The sequence below is a fragment of the Nerophis ophidion genome, linkage group LG01, assembly GCF_033978795.1.
Source record: "Nerophis ophidion isolate RoL-2023_Sa linkage group LG01, RoL_Noph_v1.0, whole genome shotgun sequence".
NCBI classification, from domain to species: domain Eukaryota; kingdom Metazoa; phylum Chordata; class Actinopteri; order Syngnathiformes; family Syngnathidae; genus Nerophis; species Nerophis ophidion.
In genome coordinates this window covers 74009116-74025161 of record NC_084611.1, presented here as the reverse complement: position 1 = coordinate 74025161, position 16046 = coordinate 74009116, and the positions used below count along the sequence as shown (strand labels likewise).

General features: G+C 40.0%; 1 protein-coding gene and 1 non-coding gene across 3 annotated transcripts in view; one reads left to right on the top strand and one right to left on the bottom strand.

Annotated features, from left to right (window-relative positions):
• Positions 1–16046, top strand: part of usp43a (ubiquitin specific peptidase 43a) — a 302210-nt gene that overhangs the window by 98975 nt on the left and 187189 nt on the right. The gene's annotated exons all lie outside the window — the stretch shown is intronic.
• Positions 6246–6323, bottom strand: trnan-guu (transfer RNA asparagine (anticodon GUU)). The gene has a single exon. It is a non-coding gene; the product is annotated as a tRNA-Asn (tRNA).

Here is a 16046-nt window from a genome sequence, read left to right as displayed (position 1 = left end):
GGTTATACTGAAAACTTTGAATTTAGAACTCAGAAAATGTATGGTTTCAAAAACTAAGAATTGTAACAAATAAAGGTTTGACACATCTCACTTTGTTGATACCAAAAAATGTTCGATACTTTTCGGTACTTATCTAAATACAGGGGACCACACAAAAATTTGTTAGAACCTGTTGTATTCAGATGACGTGCTAGCGTTACTGCTGCTGGGATGGGATAGGAGCGGTTGAAAAACACGACTTTCATTAGTAACTATTGCATGCTGTGTGTTCAAATGTTTCAGCCTATTGCTCGTATGTCCTCTTGATGAACTGGCAGACTCCTACTTATTACAAGTGGCGCTGTTGCCATCTTTTCTTGTAAAATGTAGTCAACTCTAAAGGAGTTTGTTGTGCTCGAGATCTGACGTCACTGCGTAACGTCATCCCCACCCGAAAGGATCGATAAGAGAACTGTCTGAATAAATGGCAAGCGATTCTGTCAGGTTCAAACACTGATGACATCTATTAAACAGACAAATAAGCAAGGAATTAAACAGAGACAGAATTAAATTTGGCTCAATTGAGGAGGGACGTCTGGCCTGTGCTCTTGTACTGTGTTCCAACACGCTCTGGCAAACGATTGTACGCCTCCTCTTTTATTTGGACATTCCCTGATTAAATGGCAACAGCTGTTTCTAAGGGACGGAGGTCGTAAACAGCCTTCGCCTTTGATTACAACAGTTCAAAGAAAATGTCGTAAAACAGTTCCCAGAAAAGATTCCTGGAGGGGAGTCGGGTCCTGCTTCCCCTTCGCTTTGTAGTTCTCGGGTCAAGACGATATATTTCTTTTGACGGCGTGGCGCAGTTAGGAGAGTGGCCATGCCAGCAACCTGAGGGTTCCTGGTTTGATTGATTGATTGAGACTTTTATTAGTGATTGCACAGTACAGTACATATTCTGTACAATTGACCACTAAATGGTAACACCAGAATAAGTTTTTCAACTTGTTTAAGTCGGGGTCCACGCTTATCAATTCATGGTTCAATCCTCACCTTCTACCAACATCGTCACGTCCGTTGTGTCCTTGAGCAAGACACTTCACCCTTGCTCCTGATGGGTTGTGGTTAGGGCCATGCATGGCAGCTCCCGCCATCAGTGTGTGAATGGGTGTGTGAATGTGGAAATAGTGTCAAAGCCCTTTCAGTAGAAAAGCGCTATACAAAATATAACACATTTACCATTTGATTACAATACATGAAAGAAACATAACACCTTCATGTTGCTTCCCATCCTACACAGTGGAGTTTTACAAGCCTTCTTCTTGGTAAGTTCAAAGACAGCTTTTGTCTGCTCGTCGGTAACTCATTGAAACACAAAGTTTTGTGATAACTTAGATACAATTATTCTAACATATTCCAAGCAATTGATAGACTGGTAACTGGTGCTGAACAAGTCTATGTCGTTCTTGTCCACTTCTAAAGAAATGTGAGCACAATTTTGCTATAGTTAAGCCTAATTTGGTCACACCAGCAGAAGTCGTATTATTTTGTAAATAATAGGGCTGTGCATCTCTGCGCACCACCATTCTTGGGAAAAAGGATTTGATTCAGAATTGATACTTTATTCATATTGATTGTAGCTGAGATAGGCGCCAGCGACCCCCGCGACCCCAAAAGGGAATAAGCGGTAGAAAATGGATGGATGGATGATTCAAAATGATTTTTTTTTTTCTTTTTTTTTTATATTTATTAATTCAACAAAATAATACACAACAATACCATCCATCCATCCATCCATCCATCCATCCATCTTCTTTCGCTTATCGAGGTCGGGTCGCGGGAGCAGCAGCCTAAGCAAGGAAGCCCAGACTTCCCTCTCCCCAGCCACTTCGTCCAGCTCCTCCCGGGGATCCCGTGGCGTTCCCAAGCCGGGAGACATAGTGAAGTGAAGTGAAGTGAATTATACTTATATAGCGATTTTCTCTAGTGACTCAAAGCGCTTTACAAAGTGAAACCCAATATCTAAGTTACATTTATACCAGGGTGGGTGGCACTGGGAGCAGGTGGGTAAAGTGTCTTGCCCAAGGACACAACGGCAGTGATTTGAATGGCGGAAGCGGGAATCCAACCTGCAACCCTCAAGTTGCTGGCACGGCCACTCTACCAACCGAACTATACCGCCCATAGTCTTCCCAATGTGTCCTGGGTCTTCCTCACAGATTTTTCAACGCCTTTTGATTGACGTAAACTTACAAAGCTAAGTAGGGAGGTCAAAAACAGGGTCAGTGTTGGGGATTTTTAATTGAGCCTTAGTAATAGCCTTCTTCTCAAACTCTGCTGACATGCATCACCAATGCTTACTCACTTCTGTCCTGACCAGCACGAAACTGAAATAACTTCCTTTGAAAAGATGTGAAGGCGCGCTGTCAACACTGACTCACTTGATTTGCACACTCAATGGGAGATCTCAGACAAAGCTGAAAGAGAACCTGTGATTAATTTGGTCTTCTCCGGCTTATACAAGCTGTTACAATGTTGGAATCTTGTGTTAAATAAAGCCAAAGCCTTACATCAGAAAGTTCATGCATTTTGGACTGAGCTTGCACACAGTTTTGGGTTTTGCAATCTGGGTACGTTGTGATGTCTGCGCGAGGTGGACATACTTATTGGGACATTAAGTCAAGTTTGTAGTCCTCTGTTTCAGGCTGTGAGGAAACACAAAAAAGGTAGGATAAAGCGGGGGTTCTTAACCTTTTTGACCTTGGAGCTCAACTGTTCCACTACAAAAAAGCCTGGGGCCCATTCAAATATTATCACTGAAATATTAAACTTACTCTTATTTTTAATCGTATTCAATAATTATATCCAACATTTAACAACTTTGTGAAATGATATGAAACCACGTGTTAATCACAAAGATTATTTATTTAACACAAACATGAGGCTTAGCTCAGGCTAATTAGAAACATAGGCACTAACCAAATACACTGCATATGGAAGGATTCATACTGTAATTGACCCAAAATAAATGTACATATGTTGTGCTAGAATAAATAAACAAATGATAGTGTCTTAAAGGCCTACTGAAACCCACTACTACCGACCACACAGTCTGATAATTTATATATCAATGATGAAATATTAACATTGCAACACATGCCAATACGGCCTTTTTAGTTTACTAAATTGCAATTTTAAATTTCCCCCAAAGTGTCGTGTTGAAAACGTCGCGGTATGATGACGCGTGCGTTTGACATCTCGGGTTGTAGCGGACTTTATTTTCCAGCCCGATCCAAGCTACAAGTAGTCTGCTTTAAAGGCCTACTGAAATGATAGTTTCTTATTTAAACGGGGATAGCAGGTCCATTCTATGTGTCATACTTGATCATTTTGCGATATTGCCATATTTTTGCTGAAAGGATTTAGTAGAGAACATCGACGATAAAGTTCGCAACTTTTGGTCGCTAATAAAAAGCCTTGCCTGTACCGGAAGTCGCAGACGATGACGTCACCCGTGTGAGGGCTCCTCACATCCTCACATTGTTTATAATGCGAACCTCCAACAAAAAGAGCTATCCGGACCGAGAAAACGACAATTTCCCCATTAATTTGAGCGAGGATGAAAGATTTCTGGCTGAGGACTAGAAAAAATAAATAAAGTAAAAAAAAAAAAAAAAGGCGATTGCATTGCGAGCCATTCAGATGTTTTTAGACACATTTATTAGGATAATTCTAGGAAATCCCTTATCTTTCCATTGTGTTGCTAGTGTTTTAGTGAGTTAAATAGTACCTGATAGTTGGAGGGGTGTGTCCACGGGTGTCTTGACGCCAGTCTCTGAGGGAATTAGTCACGGCAGCAGCAGCACGACAGAAGTTCAATCAATCAATCAATCAATGTTTACTTGTATAGCCCTAAATCACTAGTGTCTCAAAGGGCTGCACAAACCACAACACAAACCACTGCGACGTCCTCGGTAGGCCCACATAAGGGCAAGGAAAACTCACACCCACTGGGACGTCGGTGACAATGATGACTATGAGAACCTTGGAGAGGACGAAAGCAATGGATGTCGAGCGGGTCTAACATGATACTGGGAAAGTTCAATCAATAGTGGATCCAAAACAGCCACAAGTGTCCAGTCCAAAGCGGATCCATCACAGCAGCGAGAGTCCCGTCCACAGCAGAGCCAGCAGGAAACTATCCCAAGTGGAGGCGGATCAGCAGCGCAGGGATGTCCCAAGCTGATACATAGGCAAGCGGTCCATTCTGGGTGCCGACTCTGGACGAGCGGTCCATCCTGGGTCCCGACTCTGGACAGCCAGTCCGTCATCCATGGCCATCGGACCGGACCCCCTCCACATCAGAGAGTGGGACATACAAGAAAAAGAAAAGAAACGGCAGATCAACTGGTCTAAAAAGCGAGTTTATTTAAAGGCTAGAGTATACAAATGAGTTTTAAGGTAAGATTTAAATGTTTCTACTGAGGTGGCAAGTTCCGCTGATCTCCGGTATGAGGCGACTTTTTACCACAATTTTCTCACCTAAAATTGCCGGTTGACAAGTGGTCGGGATCCATGTTCGCTTGACCGCTCTGATCCATAGTAAAGCTTCACCTCCGGGAATTTTAAACAAGGAAACACCGTGTGTTTGTGTGGCTAAAGGCTAAAAGCTTCCCACCTCCATCTTTCTACTTTGACTTCTCCATTATTAATTGAACAAATTGCAAAAGATTCAGCAACACAAATGTCCAAAATACTGTGTAATTGCGCGATCAGAAGAGACGACTTTTAGCCGCTAGTGGTGCTGCGCTTATATGTCCCCTCCAACTGGAGACGTCATCATACGCTTTTTTATTAGCGAACTTTATCGTCGATGTTCTCTACTAAATCCTTTCTGCAAAAATATGGCAATATCGCGAAATGATGAAGTATGACACATAGAATGGACCTGCTATCCCCGTTTAAATAAGAAAATCTCATTTCAGTAGGCCTTTAACTAAACTGTCAATGAAATGACATTGCAAATGAGAACACAGTTTCACCACTTTGGTCATAACTTTTGCGCTTAAACTTCTCTATGACTTTGGCTCCAGACTCTTCATCTGTTTATTTTTGAGATTGGCATTACTGCCACAAGTGGTGTAAAACGTATTACAGCTAAGTACATCTGCAGCCCATACGGACCACAGTTGAGAAGCAGATATTTTTTGGGCGGCTCACAAGGTACAACAACACTTACTGCTGGGGTCCTTGAAAATGTCGCGCAAAACGGCCACTCCCCCTCTGGAAATCGCACTCGTGTCGCCCATACGGCAGGCGAGGCGAGACGAGAATACTCCTACTGAAGCGCCAATGCCCGTTTGGTAGAAACTGGAAGCTTAACCATACTGCTCAAAAGAATTGCAAAAAAGATATGGACAATTGGTATTGTATGTTTCACTTTTCAAACCACAGTTGTATTGCTGCAACAACAAAACCTTGATCATTTTTTCTTGATCTGTAATCCTGTCCATTGTTTCTACAAAAGCCTGTGCTTTCAATTTCAATTGGGGTCTCCCGTATTTCACAAAGACATAATCATTTAAATGCACCAGCTTGGGAAAAAACAGCACCATATTGCAATACCATTTATAATACAGCAGTCTCAGGTAAGGTCCGGCGAGCAGTCCAAGGTGCTTCAGTCTGGTTGCAGTCTCTAACGAGGAGTAGGTTCAAATCCCACTTCCGACAGAAACTTGAAGATGCTTACTCTGGTGAATATCCAGACAAACTACTTCTAACAAAGGGTTTTGAACCCCATCTGAAGTAGTCTTTTTTTCTGAGTCCTGGTTGTGTCCACATTTAAAATTGAATTTTTTGGAAGAAAACATTGTAGTAAACATCAAACTCTGTGGATCCATTGGGATTTTATTCAAAACTAATAGAATTTAGGCTTGCATTCACGTGGTTTGAAAACAAACTGAGAAAGGGTTATAGAAAAAACATCAAGACACTGCCGGGATTAGAACCCAACATCTCCTGTTTAACAATTAGGCACCTTGACTGACAGCTACAGCACTTGGACCATTTTGGATTTTCAACTCAATGCCTATAACCCTACACTCAACTAATGATAGCCAATTTGAGGCGATAGCATTGATCATCAGTAATGTACATTAGTTTAAAAAGCATGGCTTGTAGTTTATGTTTTAAACATTATAACTACAAACACTTTTGCAAATTTAGAGAGGGACATGGGCTGATCCCCTATGATCGTGTCAAAACCTCATCACTGGGTGGGCTTGAACCACCATCCTCTCAGTTAACAGCCGAGCGCGTTGACCGATTGCGCCACAGATACTGACTGGTTTAAGTGATTGATTACTCCCCCAAAAACTATTAGATCTCATGTTACGATGGCCCGATGTCTTTGTCTTTGGATGGGCGTGACTAGAAGTACACAGCTTCAGCCTTCGTTGCGTCCAATTTGCCTTTTGGGTGTAATGCCTGTGTCAAACTTTGCTTTTGTCCCTCATGAATATTTGTTAAAATTTAATAAAAGCAAAACAGATTGCACTGGCCAGGAATCGGACCCGGGTTTCCCGCGTGGCATGCGAGAATTCTACCACTGAACCACCAATGCCTGTGGAGTGAGAGATTTATGAACTTGGCTAAGAGGAAGATAATTTGAAATGCGGGTTGCAACAGACAAAATATGCCACAAAGTGGAACGCATTCTAAGTGCACAAGGGATATAACAACATCCACAACGGGCAAGACATGCAATGCAGCTAATAACAGCAATAAGACTGGCGAGCACCATGTTTTCCTAACCGAAAATCAACTTGTAAATCTTGATAAAGGTATGTGAGTTGCAGCAGTTTCCATGGTGTAGTGGTTATCACAATTGCCTCACACACGAAAGGTTCCCAGTTCAAAGTAGGGTGGAAACAACATTTTCTTGCTTTCCTTCTTAACTCTATAAATAAGCAAGGAAATAAATAATAGCAAGGTCCTGTGTTTCATTATGTAGTACTTTGCAACAAAAGACAAAAGTACAGACCACCAAGGTTCGCGACTTCCTCTTTGCGGACGACTGTGTCCTGAATGCTTCCAACGAGCTGGAAATGCAACTGTGTATGAACAACTTCGCCACAGCATGCTCAGACTTCGGACTCACCATCAGTTCAAAGAAAACAGAGGTGATGCATCAACCTGCTCCTGGAGACCCGTACACTGAGCCCCTCGTCAGCGTGAATGGTGAATATCTCAAAGCTGTTGAAAAGTTTGTCTACCTGGGTAGCACCTTGTCACGCATGGGCAACATCGGCGAGGAAGTCATGCATAGGATAGCGCATGGAAGTGCTGCATGCGGCCGACTCCGCAGTTCTGTCTGGGAGCGCAGAGGGCTCAGCCTACGGACTAAACTTATAGTCTACGGTGCTGTTGTCCTACCCGCCCTGCTGTATGCCTGTGAGACCTGGACTGTATACAGCCGGCATGCTAAACAACTTAACGCCTTCCACATGAGATCCTTCAGGAGGCTGCTCAACATCAGGTGGCAGGACAAGATCCCAGACACTGAGGTCCTCCACAGGGCAGAGATGGAGAGCATCTATGCCATCCTCAAGCGTTCCCAGCTGAGATGGGCTGGCCATGTCTCCCGTATGTCAAGCGAACGCCTACCAAAAATGCTTCTGTACGGTGAACTGCACCATGGAAAGCGCTCACGCGGCGGACAGCGGAAACGCTTTAAGGACACCCTAAAGACCAGTCTCAAGGACTGTGGTCTGGACCCAGAGACCTGGGAAGCCGATGCCCAACACCGTTCAAACTGGCGCTCTGCAGTCTTGCGTGGTGTAGCAGACTTTGAGGAAAAACGCATCCATGAAGCCGAACAGAAGCGACAGCTCCGCAAGACCAGGGACTGTTCCTCCCTCTCAGCCAGCCACCCCCCAGCCATAACCGGCCCTCACTGCAGCCGGTCATTCCGTGCTGGGATTGGCCTCATCAGCCATCTTCGCACACACAACTCAACGTGAAGTCACCTGGTCATCTTCGAAAACGAAGAACGAACATGACTTTGCAACATACCGTATTTTTCGGACTATAAGTCACAGTTTTTTTCATAGTTTGGCCGGGGGGTGCGACATATACTCTGGAGCGACTTATGTGTGAAATTATTAACACATTACCGTAAAATATCAAATAATATTATTTATCTCATTCGCGGAAGAGACGAAGAAAATGTCAGCAATCGTCACATACACGTCAACCAATAAGAATTCGGTGGGGGAGGGTCATGGCAGAAGTGCATTGTGGGTCATGGAATGCTAACTGCTATATGCTACTGCCGTAGCTATTACAATGGATCATTTCATCGTTGGCGGTAACTTATAAAATCTGTGAAGGGCTGAACAAAAATTGGACCGAAAAGGAAACCATGTAATGCAGATTACAAGCTGCACGTAGTGAAATATGCAGCAGAAAACGACAAGAAGAAGCGGCGCATACCTTTGGAGTTGGCAGAGTTGTTTAGAAGCGACATCAAGGAAGAAGATTTCATCGGATTTAGCAATTATGAGTGACAGATTGTTTGGTAAACGTATAGCATGTTCTATATGTTATAGTTATTTGAATGACTCTTACCATAATATGTTACGTTAACATACCAGGCACCTTCTCAGTTGGTTATTTATGCGTCATATAACGTACACTTATCCAACCTGTTTTTCACTATTCTTTATTTATTTTATATTCCCTTTCAATTTAAAATTTTCAACCTCAGGTTGACCATCATGAATGTTCCATAAAAATGTCACGCACAAACCTGTGAAATTTCTCATTTATTCTAGTCACTGTATTCTCAGGGTGTTGAATGGATTGCAACTGTACAGTTCAGATTGACTTATGAGATGTTTAACCTCTCAGCTAAGCAGTAATTCCCAAAGAATTAGAGAAGACAGCTTCAGTCTGAATGGTGTTGACCTTTCATTCAAATGTAGAATCAGTCAAAAATTCACCATATTTACAGAAAAAATGCATCTGGGGGCTGGTGTATCTATTTTTCGGAACACTTATGTCATGTCTGATCATGATTTTGTGGGACCGTGCTGCCCTAAGCATCCCCGATCTCGTTGGTTCTTGAAGCTAAGCAGTGTCTGGCCTGGTTAGTACTTGGATGGGAGACTTCCTAGGAATACCAGGTGCTGTTTGACCTTTGGACTCTTTAATTTTCCTTTTTTTTCCACTCTGTTTTGTCACCATGACGACCAATCAGTTCACCTGTCATGTCTCACACCTGCTTTCAATCACCACATCTCTATTTAAGCCTGTCATTTTATGTTGGTCGTCCTGGTGTCATTGTGTTTCTTTTCATGCTCTGTCCATGCCAGTTTTTTCATGTCAAAGTCCTTGCTACTCTTGTCCAGCCATAGTAAGTGTTATTTGCATTATGTTCATAGTTTGTTAACGTGTTAATTTTGTCTCTTCACCCAAGTTGTGCCACCGCTGCGAGTGTTTTTTGTTTGTACCTTTTTTTAGTTAAAATTAAATCATGTTTTTACCTGAACGCCATGTTTTGAGTAGTCTGTCTGCCTTTCTGGGAGAACGACCCCGCAGCAAGCTGCGACCCCCCCATACTGACAACTTATACAAAACCTCACAACGTCTGATTGAATGCAAAAACGTTATGACAGACTACCGTAAACGGAATGGAATTTTATTTATGTTACTGAATGAGGGACCCAGAGTGCACATAAAAATAAAGAATGTGGGATTTACAATATTAACTATGAACGATAAAACACTGAATATTGACAAAATATGAACGTCACACCCCCTCTCCATCCGCATAATTTACAATCAAGCGAAACACATCAAAAATGCAATAACGAAATCTAAATATGAACATGAAGGGTAAAAAAGACCACCAATAATCTGATATATCTGATACATCACTAAGCTTTAAACTTTGTTGTAAAAATCTCCCTACACGTTTGTCCCTGACACCCACATTTCAGGCTGACAGTTCTGGAAACACTCTGTGGAAACCCTTCCCACCCACACTGCTTGGTGACTCGTCTGAGCTGCTGTGACTTACATTACCATAGTAACTAATTAGATTACCATTTTAACTAATTAAATGACCATAGTAACTAGAATATCATACAAAATTGCAGATTCCAACCATTGAAATACTTTGTACAGTTCAAGACTTATGATCATTAGAAAACATCACTGCACATCATAATGGCAGCTACACTTTCCATCTTAAAGATCTAAAAAAAAATATTTGGCAATGTCCGGCGGGCTAGATTGAAAAGGTTAACGGGCCACATGTGGCCCCCGGGCCTTAATTTTGCCCAGGGCTGGTTTAGGGGGAGCTTGCCGCCCATAAATGAGATAAGGAACACTGAGATAAAGTGTTTCTTTCATCCAATCTCGGCACAAGCATAATTACACCGGCATGCAGTCGCATGAATGCTGCTAAAATCAGCTTTTTTAAATGCCAAGTCTGAATTGTTTGGAAAGTCTGCATGTGTACCTAATGTTGTGACCAGGTGAATCTTTTTGACGTTTATGATATTTATCTTTGACCGTGTCCGGGGAAAAAAATACCAGTCACGACTTTAAGAAATACACCCAAACAGTGTACCTTTTCGAAAAAGATAAATTATAATATTTTTTGAAGATGGTGGGGCGTGGATTCATTTTCCATCTGGGAAAGCCTCCACAAACAAACATATTGCCAACAGACCCAAAAATGAGTTTTACCAGTGACTGTGGAGCAAAATGTCACACTGAGCATTACCAATAAATATTATGTAGACCATGGGTGCTTTTTGACCTAAGGGACCAACACTGAATAAGTAATCCTACTCGTATTTAATAGTTATATCGAACCTACTTACAATTTAACAGGTTTACAACATCGTCAAATGATATAAAACCTTGTGTTCATCACAAAAGTCATTATCAAGGCTTAGGTCAGGCTGATTACGAAAACAAATACAAAACAAATATACTGCGGGAATACAATTATATACAATAACGCAGTGCTAAAAAAAAAAACGTGTTTAATTAAATGTATAATAAATAATAATATATTCTTCTCAAAAAAAACTGTCAATTAAATTTAGGTGCAAAAAAAAAAATAGCTTCACCACTTTAGTCCGAATTTTTGTGCTTACGAAACTTCTCTTTGACTTTAAATCCAAATTTCAGTTTTTTCATATTGTCTTTACTGACCACAACTTAGTACTGCCAAACAGATATTTATTGGCGGCCCAACAATGTTTAAAAAACACGCTAGACCACAACAATGCGACTTAGATGTTGATTCAAATCTTTATAGATCTCCATTAAAGACGCCATACGTAAGAATTTCACCTTTAAAGAACGGCTTCACAATCATGTTGAGGGTGCGTTCATTCATTCATCTCAACTTTCAGTTGCTTAGAACGCAAGAACACTCATTTATTGATTTTTTTCCCCAAAATATTTTAATTGAATTTTGCAGACAGTACAGCATAGTGAATCATTGCAACAACAAGTAGGGGCATCTGCACTTTTTAAGATGTGTAACATACTAATCTTCAATCCCCTTACAGTACCTACCCACTCAGTTCCCAAGGTAATTGTCTATAGTGCCCATAACAGATATATATATATATATAGTGTGAGAGAGAGAGAGAGAGAGAGAGAGAGAGAGAGAGAGAGAATGCCCATAACAGATATATATATATATAGAGAGAGAGAGAGAGAGAGAGAGCGAGAGAGAGAGAAAGAGAGAGAGAGAGAGAGAATTACCTTGGGAACTGAGTGGGTGGGTAGATATTTATGTACGGATATGGATGGATCTATATATAATTATATATATATATATATATACATATTTATATATATATATATATATATATACTGTATATATATATATACATTTTTTACCACTTGTCCCGTTCTGGGTCGCTGGAGCCTATCTCAGTTGCATTCGGGCGGAAGGCGGTGGACAAGTCGCCACCTTATCGCAGTATATATATATATATATATATATATATATATATATATATATACTGGGGTGTGGGAAAAAATCGATTCGAATATGAATCGAATCCTTTACATTGTGCGATTCAGAATCGATTCTCATTTAAAAAAAATCTTTTTTTTTTTTTTAATCAATCCAACAAACCACTACACAGCAATACCATAACAATGCAATCCAATTCCAAAACTAAACCTGACCCAGCAACACTCAGAACTGCAATAAACAGAGCAATTGAGGAGACACAAACACGACACAGAACAAACCAAAAGTAATGAAACAAAAACTAATATTATCAACAACAGTATCAATATTAATTATAATTTCAGCATAGCAGTGATTAAAAATCTCTCACTGACATTATCATGAGACATTTATAAAAATAATAAAAAAGAACAATAGTGTCACAGTGGCTTACACTTGCATCGCATCTCATAAGCTTGACAACACACTGTGTCCAATGTTTTCACAAAGATAAAATAAATCATATTTTTGGTTCGTTTAATAGTTAAAACAAATTTACATTATTGCAATCAGTTGATAAAACATTGTCCTTTACAATTATAAAAGCTTTTTTAAAAACAAATCTACTACTCTGCTAGTCATGTCAGCAGACTGGGGTAGATCCTGCTGAAATCCTATGTATTGAATGAATACAGAATCGTTTTGAATGGGAAAAATATCGTTTTCGAATCGAGAATCAAATCGAATCGAAAAAATCGATATGTTATCGAATCGTGACCCCAAGAATCGATATCGAATCGAATCGTGGGAAACCCAAAGATTCACAGCCTTAATATATATATATATATATATATGTGTGTGTTTGTGTCTCATTATTCATTCTTGTTTGTTTGTCTGTCATATTCATTTTAGTATGGAATGAATCTGAAAAGAAAGCAACATGAATCTGAGTTAGCTAACAATGGTTCCTGACTACTGTGTTAAAGACCCCCCAGCCACCGTGTAAGGAAGTATGTCAAATTCATGTTTACCGTAATGGTACACCCATGTTTGAAATATGTTTCTGTACGGCTTATTGTTTTGGAGAATAAATAGCCAGCAAGTCTGTTTCCAGAACAAACGTGCCTGTCGTGTTTGTTGTTATTATCATGTCCTCCAGCAGCAACAACAATAAGACACTCCGCATACACACACACACACACACACAGTCGCACACACATTGTATCACGTTACGCTTGCTTTCACACTAAGAGCCCTCATGTGCCACATAAAGATACCACCAGACATGCAGTCGGTCTGCTCGCCAAACACCCACGCGCTTGCCAGCGAGCTGCGAAAGACCAGCGAGTCATGTCCCACATGAAGTGGAATCAGCCGGGATTTGATAACATATGTTCTGGTGTAAGGGACTGGATTGAAGAGATCCCCAGGGGGAAGCTATCACGCCTGCCAGCGTCTCTAGTAAAGACAGACAAGTCCATGTTATCACTTCTTTATTGATCACAGTGGCTTTATTAAAGAGGGGTGAAATAACAGGATTAGTTGACCCTACACTTTTATATACATGTATTTATTTTAGACTATGTTTGTTTTCTTTGCAGTGTTCCAGAACCCTTGGTCTAGAGCAGGGGTCACCAACGCGGTGCCCGCGGGCACCAGGTAGCCCGTAAGGACCAGATGAGTAGCCCGCTGGCCTGTTCTAAAAATAGCTCACATAGCAGCACTTACCAGTGAGCTGCCTCTATTTTATTTTATTTTTTATTCTAAGAGTGACAACACTCAAATAGAATTTGAAAATCCAAGAAAATATTTTAAAGACTCGGTCCTCACTTGTTTAAATAAATTCATTTATTTTTTTTTACTTTGCTTCTTATAACTTTCAGAAAGACAATTTTAGACAAAAAATACAACCTTAAAAATGATTTTAGGATTTTTAAACACATATACCTTTTTACCTTTTAAATTCCTTCCTCTTCTTTCCTGACAATTTAAATCAATGTTCAAGTATTTTTTTTTTATTGCAAAGAATAATAAATACATTTTAGTTTCATTCTTCATTTTTGCTCCTGTTTTTTCGACAAAGAATATTTGTGAAATATTTCTTCAAACTTATTATGACTAAAATTCAAAAAAATTATTCTGGCAAATCTAGAAAATCTGTACAATCAAATTTTTATTCTGGAAAATCTAGAAGAAATAATGATTTGTCTTTGTTAGACATATGGCTTTGTCCAATTTGTTATATATTCTAACAAAGTGCAGATTGGATTTTAACCTATGTAAAACATGTCATCAAAATTCTAAAATTAATTTTAATCAGGAAAAATTACTAATGATGTTCCATAAACTCTTTTTTCAATTTTTTCCAAAAGAATCAAATTAGCTAGTTTTTCTCTTCATTTTTTTCGGTTGAATTTTGAATTTTAAAGAGTCCAAATTGAAAATGAACTACGTTTCAAAATTTAACTTTCATTTCTTTTGTGTTTTCTCCTCTTTTAAATCGTTCAATTAAGTGGTTTTTCCATCATTTATTCTCTACAAAATACCTCCCGTAAAAGGAAAAAAAAATTACGACGGAATGACAGACAGAAATACCCATTTTTATATATATATATATATATTTATTTATTAAAGGTAAATTGAGCAAATTGGCTATTTCTGGCAATTTATTTAGGTGTTTATCAAACTGGTAGCCCTTCGCATTAATCAGTACCCAAGAAGTAGCTCTTGGTTTCAAAAAGGTTGGTGACCCCTGGTCTAGAGACAATTCATTAGTTATCGGAATGTTTTGATTGGGGTTTTTATGCTTATATCGATCATTCATGATACCAATCACATGTTATTAAATGTATTTTTTTCCAATGTATTTATAGATAGTTTAGCAATATCCACACAATATTTAAACTACCATACTTTCCAGACCATAGGGTGCACTGGGTTATAAGACGCACTGCTGATGAATGGTGTATTTTTGATCATTTTTCATACATAAGGCGCCGGATTATAGGGCGCATTAAAGGAGTCATATTGTTATTATTGTTTTCTAAATAGAAAACACTTACTTGTGGTCTACATAACATGTAATGGTGGTTCCTTGGTCAAAATGTTGCATAGATTATGTTTTGCAGATCATCTTCAAGCCGCTTTCTGACAGTCGCTTCCGGATGCGCCGTTTTGTGGGCGGTCTTACTGACGTGGCTCTTAGGCAGCGTTTTCTCCCCGTCATCGTTGTTGTAGCAGTGTAGCGTGCAAGGACGGGAGTGGAAGAAGTGTCAAAAGATGGCGCTAACCGTTTTAATGACATTCCGACTTTACTTAAATCAATAACGGAGCAGCATCTCTTCATCCGGAAACAACAAAACCGGAAATGCGTACCGTGACAAACCATCCGACCGGAACTCTAATAACTAAAGTTCCTTGGGTGAATAATATAAACTCACTACGCTGGTATGTTTTAGCACTTTCATGGCAAGTTTACTGACAGATATCAGTAATAACTTGACTTTATATTAGAAATGGCACTACAATTTTTACTACTAAAACATTTTTAATAGATTTTTGAGCGCTGTGTGTAATTTTCTATATTTTCAATGGAACAATTGACTGCGTGGGTTCCCTCCGGGTACTCCGGCTTCCTCCCACCTCCAAAGACATGCACCTGGGGATAGGTTGATTGGCAACACTAAATTGGCCCTAGTGTGTCAATTTTGAGTGTGAATGTTGTCTGTCTATCTGTGTTGGCCCTGTGATGAGGTGGCGAATTGTCCATTGTGTACCCCGCCTTACGCCCGAAGCAGCTGAGATAGGCTCCAGCAACCCCCCGCTACCCTGAACGGGACAAGCGGTAGAAAATGGATGGATGGATGGCATTTAAAATGTTGGTGTTGTTTACTTGAAACGTACCTCTTAGACTGTCATCTACTGGTCACACGTATCATTACACCATGTACCAAATAAAATAGTGTAGTGTCCCGGAAGAGTTGGTACTGCAGGGAATTCCGGGTATTTATTCTGTCGTGTTTATGTAGGGTTGCGGTGCAAATATTGTCACGAAATGTGTTTGTCATTGTTGTTTAGTATG